Raw genomic sequence first — 22649 nt, 5'->3', positions numbered from 1 at the left:
GTAGAAGTGACATTCTAACTCAGCTCTTTAAAAAGCCCATGACCTTAACCATGACACTAAATTGGCTCTCAAGAACACATTATTCCCAGAGTAACTGACTTTCAGGAGAAAAACAAACAAAAAGATGTCAAGGTACTCTTCACAGCAACACTGAAAGAGGATGGTTGAGAAATAAATCTGAAAGCAGATATTGTATTTACCTTACAGTCTTTTCTTGTTATATGATAGCTCCCAACTTGCAAAAAGACGTCAATTTATCTTAATTTAATACAGGATTTGCACTGTTAGTAAATACAGTCTCTGAAAAATCACTAGCAGAGAAACACAAAGGGCTTAAAACCTTGAATTCTCCTTAACTCATTGTTAGTACCAATACTTCCCAGGTATATTTTTATTCTGTAATATTTCAGATTAATCTGAGATTTCCTCCTGAGTATTCCTAGAGAAGGGTGCAGGAAATATGGAATTTATGTCAAGCGTAATGGTATTTTGAAAACTACTCCTCAAAAGACACGTGTGTGCAATTGCCCCCCAACACACACACGCGCGCAAGAATTTTTTTGGTAACATTTAGCAAAAACCCTTGCATCAAACAAGACTCAACACATGGCTGTAGAACAGAATGGAATGAGATAGGAAGTAATAGAGCAGAATAATATAGAAAAAAAAGTCATCAGTTTAAATAGAATGAAATAGCATAGGCTAGAATGTCTAGTAATTAAATACAAGAACTTAGACTAGACTAGAAGAGAAAGGAGGAGAGGTGAAGGGAAGAAACTGATGCCTGACATCGGATCGTTTGAGTATATTATCATCTCTGTATACTTGTGGAATCCACAGGGAGGGCTTGACTCAAGAGCTAGCCCCTGAAAACCACCGCAGCTCATGCTGGGCTGTAGATCAAAACCGGACTACTCAAAGTGGCGGAGTCTCCCCTCCTTCTCAGAGCCTCTGTTCATATCATCCAACAGCAGGAATCTTCTTTTACTTCCAGGAAGGAGAGAAGCTGGGAAATCCTAAATCGCACCTAGTTCTCTTTTTTTCTGCCTTCCTTGGAGGTGAAGGGTCCTTCCTGAGGCTGGGCACGAGACACATCCAGAACAAACAGATTTTGAGGGAAAATCACATGGAAAGAGTTTTGGCTTTGGGTAGTCTGTCTATAGCCTTCAGAAATCCTATTTGGAAGGACTTCTATATTTGCTAAGAGGTTATGTAAATGTGTCTTAGTTGTCTAATGCCCTCAGAGAAGGCACAAGCACTTACAAAGAGCATTGCTCTAACAGCGACCCTGGGTCAGCTTTGGTGCCAAGACTGTTACTCTCCCAAGGAGGGCTCTATCCTGCATCACCAAGTTATCTTTGGAGAGCATGTCCTTAAACGGTAGGCTGTGAGCCTGGATATCAAGAAGGAAGACTGAGCCCAAGAAGGCAAATCTATTTAAAGGTGCTGGTGGGAATAGGAAGTCTCTGGTGAATTAAGAGAGTCAAAGAGTCTCCATGACTGGACCACAGACATCTCACCAGTTCCCCTCATATAGATGTGTATTATCATTTCTGTTTCTCTGGAGAAGCTTGACTAATATACCATTGCTTTGGCCTTCCCTCTATTAATATATATTATTATATAATATATATTAATGTTCAACCTATTAATTAATATATGTGTATGTATGTGTATATGCATATTTTTAGAAAGTTTGTATAAACATAGGAAAAATTCTGGAAAGATACACAGCAGATACAGTGGTTTCCTCCCCCTCCCTTCCCTAACCCCTCAGGGAGTAGGGGGAGTATTACAGTTTAGTGGAGAAGTTTGCTTTGTTTTGCTTTTTATATTATCACTGAAACACACTGAATGCTTGCTAAATGCTCAGAAACATGCTCGTGTGCTACATATACAATGTCAATTAATGCATAACAACCCTGCATGTATGCTCACTCTATTTTGCAGGAGCTCAAACCAAGGCCTTGGGAGGGTAAATAACTATCCCAAATATGTAAGACTTGAATGCTACAGAGCTACGATTCAATCTCACGTCTCTCTGATCCAAAACTGTGTTTTGTCCACGATGTACTTTCTCCACAAAGAGATGATTTTAATGTAAATAATATATATATACACACACCTATACACGTATCTAAACAGTTATGCATGTATGTATAAAACACATACATGTGTATATAATATATACATGTATATATACATATACATAAAATTAAAAACATACATATACCTATGTGCATAGATACAGAAAATATTTTTTCAGCGTACCTATATTCCTCCTACATTTTTTAAAGAATAGATTTTAGTATTTACTCCAAAACAATAAAAATGAGTAAGAATCTGAGGAAGGAAAAGAGAATCAATTCAGTGAGGAACAGTACTTTCTTTTTACTATTTTAGTTTGTATTTCCTCAAAAAGCAGAACCTGAGACAAGGACTTGGGTACACACCGTTTGTTTGTGAGGTGATCTGGGGAAATAGGAAAAGCCAAGAAAAGGAAGTATGTTGGGGGTCACTATTGCAGACAACACAGTTCAGTTCTGCCGGGATCTCTGAGAAGCAGATAAAGCACGTCTCAGAACTGCCCACCTGAAAGAGGAGAAGCTGGGCCATTTTCCACAGGCTTCTGCCCCCCTTCATGGAGGGTGGTCCCCAGGGGTGTTACCTCCGGGCCTGGAGAGCAAGCTTGAGGTGGGATCTGCCACTTGAGGCGTGTCTCACCTAAGGCTGACATACAGGCAGGCAATGGGACAGGAATAGCATACCAAAGGAATCAGTTACAGGCACATGTGAAAATTAAGGGCACCTGGGTGGCTCAGTGGGTTAAGCCTCTGCCTTCGGCTCAGGTCATGATCTCAGGGTCCTGGGATCAAGCCCCACATCGGGCTCTCTGCTCAGCAGGGAGCCTGCTTCCCCTTCCTCCTCTGTCTGCCTCTCTGTCTACTTGTGATCTCTGTCTGTCAAATAAATAAATAAAATCTTTAAAAAAAAAAAAAGTCCAATTTAAAAAAAAAAGAAGAAGAAAATTACCTCAAAGGGGATCTTTTTGTTTTGTTTAGATCATTTTCTGTTGCTTTTTCCTAAGGAAGAATACAGGAAGGAGCACAGACTATTCATCGGAGCCAACCCTGACCGGCTGGCACACAGTTCTGAATGGACATGGCTAGGGGAGATGAGGCGCCCACGCAGCAGACAAAGACACAGGGGAAAGGTGCTCCAAAAGACAGCAGGGCTTCCTCACAGAGAAGCCTTTCAGACTCTCATGATGAACCTCACAAGCTCCCTCTCTCTGCAGTGAGGCTCAGAGAAAGGAACAACCAGCAGGGAGAGTTTCACGTCAAATTGCATCTGAACTTTCAACTACATCCCTCCTAACAGCTGCCTTGGGTAGTAAGGATCCTGGCAAGTGCTTTTAGATTTTTATTCATGTGCAGACAGGAGAGGAGGTGAGGAAACAATTCGGAGATGAAGAACTCCAAATTATGAGAAGAATGCCAACTGTCAATAATCAAAATAATTCTTCTCTGCATAATCAACACCACATCGGCACAGCTGCTGACGAAGAAACAATAAGCTCCATGTAAAAATAAAAATCTCTCTTTTTTTCATGCTACCTTACAAGGAAAATCTGTACTGGAGCAAGGCTTTGTGAAGTAGTTCCTAAAGCACGCAATCAACATTTTCTTGAAATTACAGCTGGCATCTTGCATCTAGCAAATGTCTTTCTTTCCACGTTATTATTTATTTATACCTTGTAGAGATGCTTTAACACTCAATTGCTAAGCCATTTGCTTGACAATTGATTGTGTACTGCCCAATACCACACCTCACGCTGGAATGTTGAGATCATGTTTTTACCTGTATGTCAATACTGTATGTGATTTGGATTGTGTGACACTTGGCCAGCGCTAGTTTTCAGGAGTCTCAACCTCGTTAAACGTTTCATAGCATGGCATCAATTGTTTTGTGGAGAGGGACAAACTCGGGTTTCATGAATTGAAAGTCAGGGAATCCAGAGTCATCAGGGTGTAAAGTGTTGGCTCTGAACTCAGAGAGCTTGGGTTTGAATTACACTCTGCCATTTACTGTAACCTTGAGGGCATTCATGTAACCTTGAGGGCATCACTCAACCTCTCAAGGCCTCAATGTACTCACCTGTAGAATGGGAATAAGATACTCCCTCAGATGTTTGGGTAGAGAATTAAGGAAGTAATGCATAGCCTACAGTAAGTACACAGTCAACATCAGCTGCTATACCTTCTTGGGAGTTGAGCAATATTTCATCCTTCTATCTTGAATTTCCTTCCATAGGCCAACAGTAATGGCCTACTCTCTCTTTGTTCATGGAAGGATTTCTAATTCCTAGAAGATTTCTAAGTTCGGATTTCCCCCTAGTTATTCACTGGGCATTCAGTTGGTAATGAATTGCCAAAACAACTATTAAATCTGGGTTCTTCAGGGCTCATGGGCAGAGACACGAGAGGTGAAGAGAGCCTTATGACAACGAACACACATCTCCCAGGTCAAAGAGTGAGCTTACGTAGGCTGATTCATTCCCTCTTTTCTCAACACATTCTCTGCAACTCCCTCCCATTATGATGCAGGGGACTTCAGTGTTGTACGGAACAGGGCTAAAATTCAGAGATGATGGAGAGCTATTCCCCAGGGAAGAGGTTCTCTTGAACTCTATCAGTCTTGGTCCTCCTTACCACTCATCTCCCCAAAACAGGTCAGAACAATGCTTACATATTGTAAAGTGCTCCTCCTTCTTCAAAAATGCATTAACGGCATCCCACTGCCCTCAGAAAAAGCCTGATTTCATAAATACAGACTAGCTTCCATGGCATACATTATTCTGTGAGGGCACACAATGCTCAAAGAAGCAGAATCAGGCTAGAGTGGAGACAGTTGTGAGCCCACAAAATGAACTGAAAAGCTCATCCCTGGTATAAAAATCCCACACACCCCTGAGAAGAGCAGGCCACTCAGAAAGTGAAAAAGAAAAGCCACATCACATCCCAGTCATGACCCCTCCATTTCAGCCACATGCTCCAGTGGTATCACGGGGAATTGGTAAAAGAACTTGCTCTTTCTAATGTCATGTGCATCAAGGGGACACACAGTCCCCTAGCATCCCTTGGGCTATTTAAGATCCTAGGCTCTGAGGCTTCCTAGGCTCTGAGGCTGGTCAGTCCTGGCATGGATCTCAGCTCCTTAGGCAAGTTCACTTATCTCCACAAGCCTCTGTTGCTCCTCTGTACGACAGAGATACAAATAGCACCTGCTTCACAGGGTTTAGTGAAAATTTAAGAAGACAACAGACAAAACAGTACTTAGTTCAGAGCATCCATAAATATTAGTAGTAATTCATACAAATATCATTTATACATGATCACTCATAAATTTATCATATCTCAAAAGTGATAAAAACCATACTACATGCCCAGAACCAAGCACAGAGCCTCAAACCACACACAGAGGAATGAGGTGAGAGATGGAAGAGGGAAACCAGGTTCAGGCACTGATGCTTAAATGCTTTATTCTCAGACAAGCACCTCGACCTCAGTCACGGCTAATCGGTTCTTATTGTATGTGTTATTCCAACAGCCTTAATGACCTGGCTTCCAGTTCCAGAACCGATTCAAGGCAGCTACATCAATGGGAGTAGAGAACTGCTACAGGCTGGCAAACCGTCTGAAGACACCTCAGATGCTCCATCCCTATCCCCATCCTCTGCTTCTCATGGGTCTGCACCTCCCTTCCCTTCAATATCTTCCATACCATATGATTTCAGTTCTCTTCGTCACCTTAGCTCTCTTTTAAACTTACTCCATTTTTTATACTGCCTTAAATCAAAGTTAAATGCAAGTGGCTCAAACAAAAATTGCTGGAGTCCAGGTTTTATAAGGAGATCACAAAAGCAAACACCTTCAGAGGCAGTGAGATAGAGTAAATGACTGAAGAAAGCAAGACTAGGATAAGAAATGGCGTCTCTTCTGTGAGCAGGTGAAGAGGAAATGCCCAGCCAGAGGCATTCCAGCATCCATCACAAGAATAGCCAATATTCTGACCCAGGTGATTTGTGTAAGCCAACTGGGACTTGGCATTTGGGCCCAATAAAACTGAAAGAAAGAAGGGATATTTCAAGTTTGTGGGACAGGTGTCTTCATCCCTCTTCCAGACGCAGACAAGGAAACATGAGCCACAGACAAGGAAACCTGAGCCATCTTGCTCCTGGACCACATCTTACAACCGTGAGAGGAGCGGCCCACAAGGGAAAAAGTCAGGATGGAAGGATGGAAAGAACCTGCATCCCTGGTGAAGGCATTAATTGCTGAACAACCGACTCTAGAGCACAGCCTACCTCTTGACTTAAGTAAGAGAATAAATGTTCCTACTGTTTAAGGTGGTGTGAGTTGAGGTTTCTCAATTTGCCCTTAATAGTGTCCTAGAAAATACAGAACTAATATTTTAACTTGTAAGTACCATGATAACCCAACAGGATTGGGAGCTCCTTGGCTGGGAGCAATGCAGAACCCTTGGACACTTGAAAAGTGAGATGTGCTCTAAGTACAAAATTAGAAAGACTTAGTACAAAAAATATGTGTCACGTATCTGATTAACAGACTTCATATTGTTTACATTTTGAAAAAACACTAGTTTGGGTAGGTTGGGTTGAATAGTTTTAATCATAAAGTTTATTTTATATGTTTCTTTTTGCCTTTTTTTAAATGTGGCTACCAGAAAATGTGATATTACATCTGTACTCATGTTGTATTTCCATCAGACAACGCTGATGCAGTTGTACTTCCTGCAATCAGCCTAAGGATATTAGGTCATACAACACTATTTACTCATATTTCACCTACTGTCAGCAAAAATGTCTGAACTTTTCCTACCCTTCCTTGTGCTAAATCATTTTTCTCCATCCTTTCCTCTGTACAGTTATTTTCTTGGCCCAAGTAAGGAACTCCCATTGATCCTACTTCTAGCTTATCTGAAGTGCACTGCAATAGCCCAGTAGTTCACCAGGGGGCACGATGGAAATTTGTGGTGGCCAGTTTGGATTGTCACATGATGGGGAAGGGTGTTACGGTTATTTAGTGGGCAGGGGCCTGCATGTCTCTTAGCAGATAAGACAACTGTCCACTTTCCCCATGCCATGATGAAAAATGTGTTTACATATTACTGGCCAGAAACAAATTCCATTTTAGTTATAAATATGGGGAGAAGGTAGTTTGCATGGGGTTAATTTAAATGAATTTTCTAGGAAAGCAACAGCTGTGTAAATCAAGACAGAGGTCTACTTTGTTTTGTTCAGAACTTTGGAAGTTATTCACCATTTTAGAAAATCACATCATTTATAATAATGCCATTAATGGTGTCTGAGTCACCAGCATGGCTCATCTGCATGGGTCCACTTCTGAGCTACTACAGTATGGCAATTCTATGCATATGGATTAACGTACTTCTTTCTTTCACTCTTATTTCAAAATGCCCCATAGAAGGAAAAAAAAATCAATCCTATTCAGTTGAAAATTGAATTGAAAATTGAAAATTCTCTTAAATCCCAACTAATTCGTTAGATCAGAGGCAAGCATCTAAGTACGGTCAGTTCTGATATAACATACTATATGCATTCCTAAAATGCCAGCCCACTCCACAGAATCACACAACCAAAACCACAGGGTCTATGGAGAAGGTGGAACAAGGGGGCACAACACTCAGAAACTTTGAGAGTGACATAAAGAAAGAACGTAGTAAAAGTGGTTGCATGTTATACGGTTAAGAAATACACAAGTACTACCTAAAAAGTGACACCCGACCTTGAAAAAGACCTGACGTTTGCTTGTAGAAGTATGAGCAATGGAACAGCTGTGCCTTGTGGGTTGCTGTGAGATAGGGGAAGCAGGGCTGTTTGAATCAGAGGGAAAGGTGTCCACCAGCTGTGGATGAGTATAGCTCACCATACTGGTGACCTGAGGCAGCTGGTTGATATCTGGGCTGTGCACATATGGAAGTTTTGTGTTTTTTATAAGCATATTTAGATATCTTTTTCCCTAATCTCTGCACCAACAGGGAAATTTATAAACTGGATATATGTTTGTATGCTGTATGTATATCTGTGTTCTATGCATACACAGAATACTATTTTTTGTCCCCCAAGAAAGAAACTTTGCTCCCTTGGGGACAATACTGCCCCACCCACCCACCCACTGGGAATGCATACGATCAAGGTATACAGAGAGGATGACTGGAGCACAGAGAAGGGTGTGACTCACTGCCTGGGACAGTCAGGGAGGGCAGAAGAGTAAATGACATTTGAACCAGGTTTTGCAGGATGAGTAAGATTTGCCATCTGGGAAAAGGGAGGGAAGTGATTCTAGAAGGAACAGCTTCCAGGCATGTTTGCTGACTGTTTGCATAGCACGGTATGCTCTGAGGGCTACACATCCACAGAAAGAGTGGGGAATTTAAAAATACAAATTTTAGTACAATTTTAGATACAAACTGACTCTTATGAGGTTATCAAATCCTAGAAACCTTTTGGGGGCAGGAGTGTATAAGGAGCAGAAACTGGGAAGAACATTGAGTTATTAAAGGTAGGTATTAGGTTCCTTTAATTTCAGTCTATGTCTCAGATGGAAAGACTCCTGAGTAATAAATAATAGAGCACACTTTGGGCATAGTTCATTCACCACACTCCCAGACACATTTCGAATACCATTCAAAGCGAGTCGTGAAAGCTCTGATTAATATACAACACAGAGCTCTCTATATATACTCTCAAGGGTAAAAATACTGCTGAAAAGCCAGTTCTTTTAAAAGCTGAGCATCTAACACCACCTTGTGAATGATAATAAATGGCAGGCTAAGCCAGAAGGTATACTGGCCCTCTGTCTGGGTCTGCAAGTTTTATATGCACAAAACTAACTACAGACCTGTTCTTTGGCCAACAGAACAGGATCGTCTTCCAGTGAGATAATATTTCCTATGAGACTCCTGGTATTTCCCAATTCTAATGTGGTCAAAAATAGCAACCCCAGCTCCCATGGGTTGTTTTCCTTTTCTCTTTTTTTTCCCCTCGTATTCCCTACTCAAGCTCCATGAGGAATGTGCATCCATTTGCTATTAAAATAGTACGGCAGTCATTTTCCCTAAGGCTAAAGAAGTTTAAGATTTTTCCATAACATCGAGTCCCTCCCTGGCCTCATGGAGCTCGTCATCCACTCAGAGACAGGCACAAAGCCACACAACTAATTTCAAATGTGATCGAGGGGCTCCTGGGTGGCTCAGTGGGTTAAAGCCTCTGCCTTCGGCTCAGGTCATGATCCCAGCATCCAGGGATGGAGCCCCACATCGGGCTCTCTGCTCAGCGGGGAGCCTGCTTCCCCCTCTCACTCTCTGCCTGCCTCTCTGCCTACTTGTGATCTCTGTCTGTCAAATAAATAAATAAAATCTTTCCCAAAAAGTGTGATCGAAACAAGGGAGGATTAAGTAGGATCGGACACATGTGACAAATGTAACTTACAACCCATAACTTCATGTGCAAATCAGGATACTACATGCTGTGCAGGGCACCGTGACAAATATAAATGTTATGTTATGGGTGAGGAAAAAGGAAGAGCATGGCATCCTCATGAAAGAGATATGACCACCTTTACCCTCTCTAATTCCTGTAAGTAGAACGCCAGCCATTTGAGTGAGCACTGTCCAGAAGCAGGTTTATTTTTTGCTGGTCATCATGGACCCAAGGAGAACTATGCAGGGACATTACAGCACTGTTTGTAGAAGAAAAAGTAATAATCTAAGTACCCATCAAAAGGGGATGAGTTACGTACACGGAGCACTCTATGTAGTATTTAAAAGAATGGATGACAGCCACATACAGCAATTGGAAACTACATCCAGAAAATATTGTTGGGTTAAAAAAAAAAAAAAAAGGCAAAATGTAGAACAACATGTCGAGTGTACTTTCATCCATGTGAAATTTAAGGAGAGACACACAGGTTCAAGTAAATTTCCACATACACAAACTATCTCCAGAAGAGTACAGAAAACATGATGGCGGTGGTCATCTCTGGAGGGGAAGTGGGTGTATAAAGGTCAGAAGGGCTGAAAAGACAAGTCACTCATTACATCTACTTTACTATTACTGGAAATTTGCCACATCTGGTTAGAGAAAAATGATCTCAAACAGTATATGGAGAAAGGAAGTGTTAACCAACAATAGAAACAATTCATTTTATAATCTGCCTTCCATTCCATGTGTTAGCTTAACAGAATTCTCTAAATGTTTAGAAATAAGGTCAGAACAATTAGACAGATAGAGACTAAGGTTCAAATGTGATGGGGGGTAATCATAAGAGTAAAGAAAGAGGATAAAACTTCACATAAGAAACAGACATGGGCCATTGATCACAAAAGCTAAAGGATGCAGCTGGGCTGGGAAACAGGATCTTAGGTAATAAATAGACTCTGTTGGAGAAAATTGATTCACATAATGAGAAAATTATTCCCTTTTCCAATCTTTTTTTATTGCTCAGATATAATCAAAGAGGAAGTCTGAGTTTGGTACAACTACGCCTTTATGACCCCTGGACACGTTCTTCAAGTTAAAATTTGATAATGTGTTTGGATTTGACTATATTTCTTTTCACTCATATCCTTCTAAGAGAAAGTAACTCTAGTTTCCCATTTATGACTTTGAAACAAAGCCTCCTGTTAAAATAAGCACATTTAATTTTGATGTTTTAAAATGAGCCACTTTAGGGGCACCTGGGTGGCTCAGCCGTTAAGCGTCTGCCTTCGGCTCAGGTCATGATCCCAGCACCCTGGGACTGAGCCCTACATGGGGCTCCCTGCTTGGCAGGAAGCCTGCTTCTCCCTCTCCCGCTTCCCCTGCTTGTGTTTCCTTGCTCACAGTCTCTCCCTCTGTGTCAAATAAATAAATAAAATCTTAAAATAAAATAAAATGAGCCATTTTAAAGGAACACATTAAGTAACACAAGAGGTGCAGGGAGATGGCAAAATTCGTCAATGTGCGACAGGAATGACAGAAGTTGAGCAAGCAGTGCCCCGAGAGAAAAATCCTTCCCGGTCTATGGCAGAGAAGCTGTGTAGTTGTATGGTTGTGATTTGTTGTTGATCCTACTGAGCAAGCGCTGAATAAAAATGCGGGAGATTGTTCAGGAAGCCGTAGTTTTGTTCTCATTGCCGAGGGTACTTAACAAGAATACCATTAGTTTCTGAGAGCTGATTCCTTGGATGACTAAGAATCCGAGAACCAAAAACACAGGCACAACTCCGAAGGCCTAATTAAAAGTGTGATTCTTGCTCCGGTGTGTAACGAGAGCCCTTTGGTTAGGATCCCAGGAGAGAAGAAACACCTCAATTGAAATCATATTTTCCCCCTTTCTCCCTCTCCAGTTCTACCATTTTTTCATTAGCTAATCCCAATTACAGAGCATTTTTACTAAAGCCATAAATCTCTGCCGTTCCCAATAAGCATAAATTATATGGTAAATAACTGCATTCTGTGTCTCTCCAGAAAAATACCCCTGCCTTTTTTTGGCAGGTCATGAGACTGAGCTGCTAAGACAACATTCATGCTTTTTGATTTGGGATTTCGCCCCGCTTCTCATCCATCATTCATCTATAAAAGCCACACTTCTTTTACGGAGAAAACTATTACCAATGCACTTCTCTAAAATTCATCATAATAAAAGTATGCTTTTTCTTCCTATTTCTGAGTGACTCCAAGTAGTGCGAAAAGCTTGGTCATTGTGTTAAAATCTACCTCTGCCGTTCCCTGGCCAAATGGCCCAAGATACTCATGCTGACTCAAATCCAAGTCTGGATCATCACTGAGGAGACAGGTGGCACAGAATCTTGTCCCAAAATAAATGAAGAAACTTAAGAGACAGTGTTTAGCACTGTGCCTGGCATAGAAAACATGCTCATTAATATTAGTTGTTCATATTGTACAAAACAAAGTGGTGATTTTGTTGTTGTTGTTCCTTCTGTGGTCAGCAATTGCTTAACCCAACATTTTCTGTGTTAAACTAATTAACAGAAACATACCTTATCCATGATTGATTTTCATACTCATTTATTACTCGTTTCTCTATGGTTTAATTTAATTAAATTGAGCAGTATATCAAATATTGATTTTAATAAAATCTTGATTAAGACTCGAGCAATTATCAAACACAGTTCTCATACCATTCCTGCATTTCAATGGAACCAACCTGAAAACCAATTTGCTTTTAAAATAAAGAAGTGACTTCATATACATATATATACACACACACACAGCCCTCACGCCATTTTCAGAAATAAAGGAAAAATGGCCTCCCACTCTTTTCATTAGCAAAGATAAGCAGCCATATCTGACTAGGGTTCTACAAAGCTGAATCCAGATAGTCGTCTCATCTCCAATTGGTAGTGGAAGGGAAAAAACAAACTAGAGCCAATTCCTCTGAAAAACATTAATTTAGCAACTGCTAGGTACAAGCCACTGTCCTACACTGTCCAAGACAAGTAGAGGTAACGAAGAGCTAATCAAACAGCCTGTTTTAATGTGTGTGGAAAAATCCATCAACACACACAAGTCTTCAATTTTATTGAATGATAACCAGAGAAGTATGTGTATTTCAATTCTTAAAATTACTCTGCTGTGTGATTTATGTGTATAGACTCATTCTTAAGAGAATATAATGAAAATGTGACGGCATAAATTATCAATAGTATCATATTAGCAATTAACCATCGGTGTAAGACATTTAATAAGTTAAATATTTGGTTTGATAGTTTAGTGCTAAAGGAAAATATCTGGCCAATAGCATCACAGCAGCACCACCTAGAGGATTCTGAAAAGTAGCACAGGGTCAGTCCCCCCACTTGCCATTCTTCCTATTTAAGTGAAAAGAAAGGTAACTACTGACTTTTGCCATCTTATGTCACTTAAAGCATTTCAATTCTATCCACATCATTTAGCATCTTCTTAAATCTTGAAATTTTTATGGAATAGCTAAATGAAATTGAATGTTCTCAAAATTACAATGCAATTGGACAAATGATCCCAACTGTCCTCCTGGGGAAGCGGTACTGGGTGTGTGCTGGCGCCCCCAGGGTCAGGAATGCTGTGACCTGAGCCATGGCTCTCTCCTCCCTCCAACACACATACACACCTCCTCAATATTCTGTCTTGATCCCAGACATATTCGTACCAAGGACTGGACATTTGGTAACATTTCAAAATCATATTCCTGAGCTACTGGCCAGTGTTTATTTAGAGGAGGTAAGAAAAAATTAACTTTATATTGTTAAAACTGTTTACAGTAGCATACTCAGTTACTGATTTCCTTCCACTGGCCAAAGGTGAACCAATGTCCTGGGGTGGATTGAAAGAAAAATAATGAAATATCTCCTTTTTCTATATACAGTTTTCATTCTCCTGTTATATTTGTAATTTTTCTGAACAAGGGAGCTACTTTGGAGTCCTGTTAAAAGGCCTACAACTGAGATAATAAAACATGTCTGCTTTTCATAGGAACTAACACTCTTCTTACGTTATTTGGTTTCTGAATCTCAGCCAACTGTGCGGACCCTCAGCTGACCGCAGCCTCACAGAAGAGTAAAAATGCACAAGTAGCGTGGCTGGGGTCTGGGAGGCAAAGGAGGAGCATTCACCTTCATTTCCACTGGAGGGCACTGTCCACCTCAGTCAGAGGGGACTGATTCAAGGAGTTTGCCAGGCACAGTAGACAGAAATCAGAGTTAACCTGCACTCTGAAGTCAGGGTTCTGAAATGAGCACACTATTAAAGGGCAGAGGGGGCAGTGGCTCGTTCATAGTGATTCTCTGAATTTCAGGTACATGCTCCTGGGCCCAATTTACCAAAGGAATACGAGGTTTTGCCTAGAGAAATCTTTTCCCCCTTCTGTATGCTAAAGCCATTGCTAAAAGTCGTACTAACCTGCAATAATTTTAGTTCTTTCAAATGTCTTCATTTTCTTGCATACTTTTCGCTCTATTCTACCTCCACACCTATTCACCTTGCAAGTGTCTGATTCTCCTTTACGAGCTTAGATATCACTACCTCCAGGAACCCTTCCAGGACTCCCTTACGTTGGGTCAAGATCCCCTCCAATGTGTCTCATTTGCAACCCCTGCTTCCCCCATGAGGAAGTTTGACCTAATTAATTATGTCTCCCATTAGACTATAAGTGCCACCAAAGCTGAGTATATCTCTGATCTTATTCCAAGCTATAGTCCCTGCATCCCAACAGTTCTGGCTCAAACCCTCCATCAATATTATTGAAGGAATGTTAGCCCTAAGTAAGTATGACTTATGTTGGGGAGGACTCTGATGTTCTGCACACAACCTCCATTTCCTAGCCTCCCAAACATATGCCTCAATGCCCACTGTTTTGCTTCCTCACTTACCTTGTTCTCTTGATGCTTACAGTGGTCAGAAGAAAGGCCCAAGATTCTACAAGTTAAGCTGCTTCTTGCTATCAAAGGTTGTGGCAATTCTGCTTGGACATCTCTTCACCATCTCCAGAACTTTTTCTATGATCCACAGACAACCCATCTCAATTTCTGAGTCAGCTGCAAGAGAAGCAGTCGACCAAAATATTTATAGTAGGGATCTTTCTGGAGTGCATTAATTTGGAGGGAGATGAGACCCCCTCTTCTTTACAAGCAGCTAACAAAGTCCTATTCTCTCTTGTATGCAGTTGACGTAATAGCAGAGAAGGAAAACAGGGGAGTTCAACTTCGTTTCTGGCTCAGCTACTTATTGTGCCCATAGAAGGACTATGATATTTTAGAACTAGAAGAGCATAGAGCCACCTAGGTAACTTGAAGAGTACTGAATAGGTACCCAAATACAGAGTCAGAGCCATCTGGGGAAGTTCCATACTGGTATGAAATAAGATTCACCATTCTGGATCCTTATTCTGTCAGTTGACTTTTGTCTCAGAGTCTTCTCAGGAAGTAAACCTGCCAAGCTCAAGGAGTAACTGTGAGAGCGACTAAGACAGGGCATATCCATGTGCTTGGAAAACTATGACCAGCCAACAAAAAGGGAGAGATTATTAATGTTAACAGAAAGACCATAGACTGCCCCATCAGCCCACAGCCATTATCCTCAGATTTTAAAAGTCTCAGAGAGTATTTCACTGCTAACATCTTGACTTAGGCTTAATTGGAAAATAAAACTTACTGCCAAATTAGCCCAACATATATGAAATGATAAATCAGTGGATCCTGAGAGTAGGAACCACGTAGAGATCATTTAGGGTTCAATAAAGGAAAAGAAGTATATATAGTTGTGTTGTTTTACCTCTTTACTTATAATTGTGTAGACAGGAATATATATACATGCTAAGTACCAGAAGTAAATATTTTTCAGCCAGTTCCCTTAGATAAAGTTCATAGTTTCTAGTCAGTTAAAAAAAAAGTTTTTTAAATAACTGGAAACTAGGGGCGCCTGGGTGGCTCAGTGGGTTAAGCCGCTGCCTTCGGCTCAGGTCATGATCTCAGGGTCCTGGGATCGAGTCCCACATCGGGCTCTCTGCTCGGCAGGGAGCCTGCTTCCTCCTCTCTCTCTCTGCCTGCCTCTCTGCCTACTTGTGGTCTCTCTCTGTCAAATAAATAAATAAAATCTTTAAAAAAAAAATAACTGGAAACTAGCAAAACATAGAATGAGAATTGTCCAAAATAGACAAAAGTTTTTAAGCCAGTTTCAAGACTCAAAATGAAACCCTAGTGGGATAAATACAAAGAAAACCACACAAAATGAAACTTCAGTGTATGAGTGATCCAATTTCTCAACATCATCACTGACATTTGGTGTTGTCTTTATTTTGTATTTAAGTCATTTTGATAGATGTATAGTGCTATCTCACTGTGGTTTTAATTTGCATTTTCCTAATGGCCAATGATGTTGAACATCTTCTTTTGTGCTTGGTTGTCATCTTTATATCCTCTTCACTGAAATGTCTTTTGGCCATTTTCTAACTGGATCATCTGCTTTTTTTACTGTTGGGTTTTGAGAGTTCATTAATTCTTCATTTTTCATTAATTATTGTAGACACTAATTATCAGATACGTGGTGTACAAACATTTGCTCCCAGTCTGTGGATGGTCTTTCATTCCCTTAGCAGGGTCTTCCCATAGTTACTAACTTTGATTAAATCCATCAGTTTTTCCTTTTATATATTGCACTTTTGGTGCTAAGTCCACAAGCTCTTCACCTAATTCTGAAGTATTAAGATTTCCTGGGTTTTTTTTTCTGAAAGTTTTACAGTTTTACATTTAAGTCTGTGATCCATTTTGAGTTAATCTGTATGTAAGGCACAAGCCTTATGTCAAGGAGTTTGTTTTGGTTTAGTTTGGTTGCTCGTTTTGTTTATGAATGTTCAATTTCTCCAGCCCCATTTATTGAAAAATCTATCCTTCCTCCACTGAATGCTTTTGTACCCTTGTCAAAAAATCAGTTGGGTGCATTTGTGTGGGACTGTTTCAGAGCTCCCTATCCTATTGTGTTGACATGTGTGTTTATCCCTCCACCAATGCCACATGCTCTTGATCATTGCAACTACATAATGGGTCTTGAAATTGGGTACCAGGATTCCTCCAACTTTTTTTTTTCAAAAACTGTTTCTCCATTATATTTCCTTTGCTTTTGAATATAAATATTAGAATGATTTTCTCTATATCTATAAAATATCTTGCTGAGATTTTGGCAGAAATGGTGTTAAACCTGTATATCAATTTGGAGAGAACAGATGCACTCCCCCATCTATTTTTTTTAAAGATTTTATTTATTTATTTGACAGGGAGAGAGAGATCACAAGTAGGCAGAGAGGCAGGCAGAGAGAGAGGGGGGTAGCAGGCTCCTCGCTGAGCAGAGAGCCCGATGCGGGGCTCGATCCCAGGACCCTGAGATCATGACCCGAGCTGAAGGCAGAGGCTTAAGCCACTGAGCCACCCAGGTGCCCCCTCCCCCATTTATTTTGACCTTCGTTTTCTTTAATCAGAAATTTGTAGTTTTCAGCATGCAAGTCTTACTCATGTTTAGTTAGCTTTATACATGAAAGTGTCATTTCTAGTTGTTTTCATAAGTTCCTCAGCATTTTCTACATAGTCGATTCATGTCATCTCTAAATGGGGACAGTTTTATTTCTTCATTTCCATCTGTTTGCCTTTTATTTCCTTTTCTTGCCTTATTGAACTGGCTAAAAGTTTCAGCCCTGTGTTAAACAAGAGTAGCAAGAGAAGATTTGTTCCTGATTTTAGAAGGGAAGTACTCAGTCCTTCAACATTAAGTATGCCATCTCTAGCTTTTTTATGGATGCCCTTTATATAAATTTATAGATGCTCCCTTTTATTCCTAGTCTGCTGAGTGTTTTCTAAAAATCTTGAGTGTTAGTTTTTGTCAAATTTTTAACTGACAAAATCATGTGATTTTTTTTCTTCTTTAGTCTGTTAGTATAGCGGATTAGGGTGACTGAGTTATGAATGATGAGTTCACCTTGCATTCCCAGGATAAACTCCAGTTGGTAATGGTGTACAACTTTTTATACATTGCTAATGTTATTAGCTAATATTTTCTGAAGGATTTTGCGTGAACATTCATAGAGGGTACTATTGCATAGTCTTCTTTGCTTTCCATTTATTTATTATTTTTTGTATACTGATACTGTCTTGTTTTAGAAAAAGGGTAATGCAAACCTCATAAAAGGAGCTGGGAAGTTTTCCCCCTTCTGTTTTCTGAAAGATATTATGTATATATCACGTCAAACATTTCAGAGAATTGTCTAGTGAATCTCCAGTGAAGATTTCTTTTGGGGAATTTTCAAATATGAATTCAATGTCTTTAATAGTATGGGGCTACTCAAATACCTATTCTATTCTGGGTGAATTTTTGCAGTAGGTGGTTTTAAGAAACTGGTCTACTACATCTAAGTCATCAACTATATGCATGTGGAGCTGTTTACAGCATTCTTTAACTTTTTTATATCTGGAGAGTATGTAGTGGCATCCCATGTTTCATTCCTGCTAATCTGTGCCTTCTCCCATTTTTATCTTTGATCATCTTGTTAGAGGTTTGTCAATTTTATTGATCTTTAAAAAAATGTTTTTCTCGGGGCACCTGGGTGGCTCAGTGGGTTAAGCCTCTGCCTTCGGCTCAGGTCATGATCCCAGGGTCCTGGGATCGAGCCCCACATCAGGCTCTCTGCTCAGCAGGGAGCCTGCTTCCTCCTCTCTCTCTGCCTGCCTCTCTACCTACTTGTGATCTTCGTCTGTCAAATAAATAAATAAAATCTTTTAAAAAGTGTTTTTCTCTATTGTTTTTGTTTTAAATTTCATTTATCTCTGCTCTTATCTTTATGATTTACACTCTTCTGCTTACTTTGATTTTGCTCTTCTTTTCCAAGCCCTTCACGTGAGAGCTCACATTATTAAGATGTTGCATCTTTCTTAATATAAGCATTTACTGCTATAACCTTCACTCTCAACATTGCTTTAGTTGTATCCCACAATTTTGATATGCTGTATTCTCATTTTCATCTAGTTCATTGTTTGTTTGTATTTTATTAAGATCTCCTCTGTGACTCATGGATTATTTAGAAAGTGTTGATTATTTACCAAGTGTTTGGATATTTTCTTATTATCTTTGTTATTGATTTCTAGCCTGACTCCACCATAGCTGGAGAACATCCTCTATATGATCTCAATTTTTTTACATTTGTTTGGGTGTCTTATAGACCAGGATGTGGTCTATCTTGGTATATGTTCTGTGGGCACTTGAAAAGAACATGGATTCTGCTGATGTTGATTGTTCTATAAATGTCAACTAGATCTTATTGGTTGATGATGTTGACTTTTGTATCCCTGGTGATTTTCTGCTTCTTATATCAATTGTTGAGAAAGAGGTGTTGAAATCTTCAAATATCACTGCAGATATGCCTACTTCTTTCAATTCTGTCACCTTTTGCTTTATACAGTTTACAGTCTGTTGTTCGGTGCTTACATTTTTAGATTTGCTGTCTTCTTAGTGAAGTGATCATGTTATCATTATTGGTCCTCTCTGTACCTATAAATTTCTTTGGTCTAAAGTCTATTTATCCAATATTATTATAACTACTCATTCTTTCTTTGGATTGTTTACATAATACACCCTTTTCCACCCTTTTATTTTCTATATGCCTGTATTATTATATTTGAAGAAAGTTACTCATGGACAGCATATAGTTAGGCCATGTTTTTTAATCTACTCTGATGATCTATACCTTTTTATTGGTATATTTTGGTTGTTTATGTTTAATGTGATTATTCATATGCTACAAGGGAGGTAGCAGTCCAGGCTCTCCAAATGGACTCTACTGAAGCTGCTGCAAGGTGGAGAGGTGCTAATTAGTTAATACTAAGCAGGATGAAAGAACTCACTTCTTACTCTGCCTTCTCTGACATTATCTGGTACGAAATGAAGGGAGTTATGGCAAATTGGGATTGGGAGTCTATACTCTCTACCTGATCTTTCTCATCCTTTCCTGTGGTGTTTGGCTAGAGAAGAATTGTTATTTTTTTTTAAAGATTTTATTTATTTATTTGACAGATAGAGATCACAAGTAGGCAGAAAGGCAGGCAGAGAGAGAGGAGGAAGCAGGCTCCCTGCTGAGCAGAGAGCCCGATGCGGGACTCGATCCCAGGACCCTGAGATCATGACCTGAGCCGAAGGCAGCGGCTTAACCCACTGAGCCACCCAGGCGCCCCAAGAATTGTTATTTTCTATGAGATTCCATCTTGCTGGCTGGACCTTTCCTGGTCCCTTGGCTAGAGGATAAGCTTTTTTTTTTTAATTTTTTAATTTAAAATTTAAAATTAATTTTAAAAGCATGTTCAATTTCAAAGTCTTTCAGATCTTTGGGTTACCAGCTCTTCAGCTCCAAGTCCAGGATATATGCGGCAAAAAGAAAACCCAGGTAACTTATGATCATGTCATTCCTTGGGTCCCAAATTCCCTTATCAATTTAATTCTTTCCATATTCCAGAGTCTTCTTGTGTTGGTATAATTTCTAGGCATTTTAGTTATATTTAGTAGGAGGAATAGGGAAAAGCACATCTACTCCAAATTTTCAGAAACAGAAATCACTGATTTTTTAAAATTAATTCTAATAATCTGTCTTTTAATTGATGTGCTTACACTATTTACATTTAATGCAATCATTGATATATCAGGATTTAATTTTACAATTATATTGTTTTCTAATTGCTACACTTGTTTCCTATTCCAGTTTGCCCTTTCCCCCTTTTAGATTATTTGAACAATTTTTAGTATTTCACTTTAATTTGTCTATTATGATGTTTTGCTATATCTGTATGCTTTTCGTATTGGTTGATCTAGGGGTTATATACATCATTTTTCAGTCTACTTAGAATCAATACTTAAATACTTCAAGTGGAATGTAACATCCTTACTCTTTGGTAAATCTCTTTACCCTCCCCCAACTTTCTACTCTAATTATTTTACATACTATTTTTATATACTTTTAAAACTCTGAATAATGTTATACTTTTTGTTTTCAACCATCAAACATATTTTGAAAACTAAAGGGAAAAGGAACCAGCTATAACAGAGACTGGCAAATTTTTCATTAAAGGGCCAGATAAATATTTCAGGCTTTTGAGGCCATACACTGTGGAAGTAATGATTGGAATAGGCCATGTGGATGCTTCTGGAATATAGACAGTGTTCTATTTCTTCCAACTGGATGAGTTCACTTTGTAGTAAATCACCACCCTAACTTTTGTTTTGTGCATCTAACTTTTCTTGTGTCATACTTACCAAATTTTACCGAATTTTGAAACTAAATAGATCAGAGAGTTTGGGGAAAAAAAAAAAAACACAGGTTAAGGACTTTGAGAATAGATTATCAGAAAAAAAGAAGAGGTACATAAAGTATGTGCGATTTATTGCTCCCTTCAGTCCTTCCTTCTTTGAATAAAATTAACAGATGAGGAAATATTTAGTTTACCCCCAACTCTGAGATACTGAGAATTTCCACTAAGTGCAATTCACTGAGATGGGACCTGCTTACTGGAGCTAGAAGTTGAAAAATAGGACCTGAGGGGCACTTGGCTGGCTCAGTTGGTACAGCATGCAACTCTTGATCTTGGGGTTGTGAGTTCAAGTCCCATGCTGAGTAAACAGATTACTTTAAAAAAATAAAAAGATAAAAGTAAAAATGGAGCTTGTGGGAAAATGAGATTAGAGGTCAATGAAGGACATGAGAAGAATATTCTATTTAAATAGCAGGAGAGGGGCACCTGGGTGGCTCAGTGGGTTAAAGCCTCTGCCTTTGGCTCACATCATGATCCAAGGGTCCTGGGATCAAGCCCCACATTGAGCTCTCTGCTTAGCAGGGAACCTGCTTCCTCCTCCTCTCTCTCTCTCTCTGTCTCTGCCTGCCTCTCTGCCTACTTGTGATCTGTCTGTTAAATAAATTAAAAAAAAATAAAATCTTAATAAATAAATAAATAGCAGGGGAAAGGGAGAAGAAAGGGTAAGATGTCCTTTAGTAAGAAAGTTAACAAGATGAATTCTGGATATTTTTCCTAGGGAAGGCTTGAAGGAAAAGGAAGTTGAAGAGAAGGTGGTTAAGAAGAGAGGAAAGAAACAGGAAAGGGAAGGAGGGAGGAAGAGGCTAGAGAAAGAGATGAGATGGAGGGAGAGAGAAGAAAAAATGAATAAAGAAAGGAAAAGATCAAGAAAGAAACATGGCAATATGATCCATATGGGGCATTTGGTACCAACCAGGCACTTACCTGTATGATTTAAATCTCACATCAACTCCCTAAGGTAGATACTATATTTCCTCTTTTATAAATGAGGAAACGAAAACTTTGAGAATTTATTTTACTCAAGGAAACACACCTAGGAACATCACCCATGGATGCATGCAACTCCAAATTCTGCACTCAAGGAAATCGTTTAATTCCAACAGGGAGAATTCCTTTACGGCAAGCAAATGCTTATATGACACTTGACTCCTGGAAAGAATTGCCCTAGGGGGTGCCCTTTTCCAAATAAGTAGAAAATAGTTGATCTTCTGAAACCTTAAACCTATAATTCTGCAAATCTATGGCATCAGGTTGTATTATGTGCAATACTTATTGAGATCATTAACATTCTCTAATTCTGCCTTAATAGTAAGGGGCATTTTCAAAGAATCTAATAAAAGAATCTAACATTTCACTTTCTGGAGTGAAGTAAGTACTAGAAGTTCTGTTTAAGTTAACAAAGAATGTCTCATCTATGAGAAAATGGGCAAAAAGTATATTCCGTGGCCCAGGTTATAGTATTTGCCAACTAAACACGAATGCCAAAGATAGATAGATGTATAGGGTGGTATGAAAAAAATCCCGAGAGAAGACACAAGATTATCAAATACCTGGATTTCTTCAAGCTAAGTAGAGAGCACTAGCAAACTACCAGTGGGAAAGAGAGACCTCAGGAAAAAAAGATCACCTCATTTTGACAAAACTATTTGACAAAATTATGTGAAGAATAGTGGACTCTGACTCTGTATGTACCACAAATTTGGGGGTAACTTCAGAGTACTTGAAAA

The sequence above is a fragment of the Neovison vison genome, chromosome 7 (genome assembly GCF_020171115.1).
Source record: "Neovison vison isolate M4711 chromosome 7, ASM_NN_V1, whole genome shotgun sequence".
In the NCBI taxonomy this organism is placed as follows: domain Eukaryota; kingdom Metazoa; phylum Chordata; class Mammalia; order Carnivora; family Mustelidae; genus Neogale; species Neogale vison.
Note: the sequence above shows the minus strand (reverse complement) of the source record.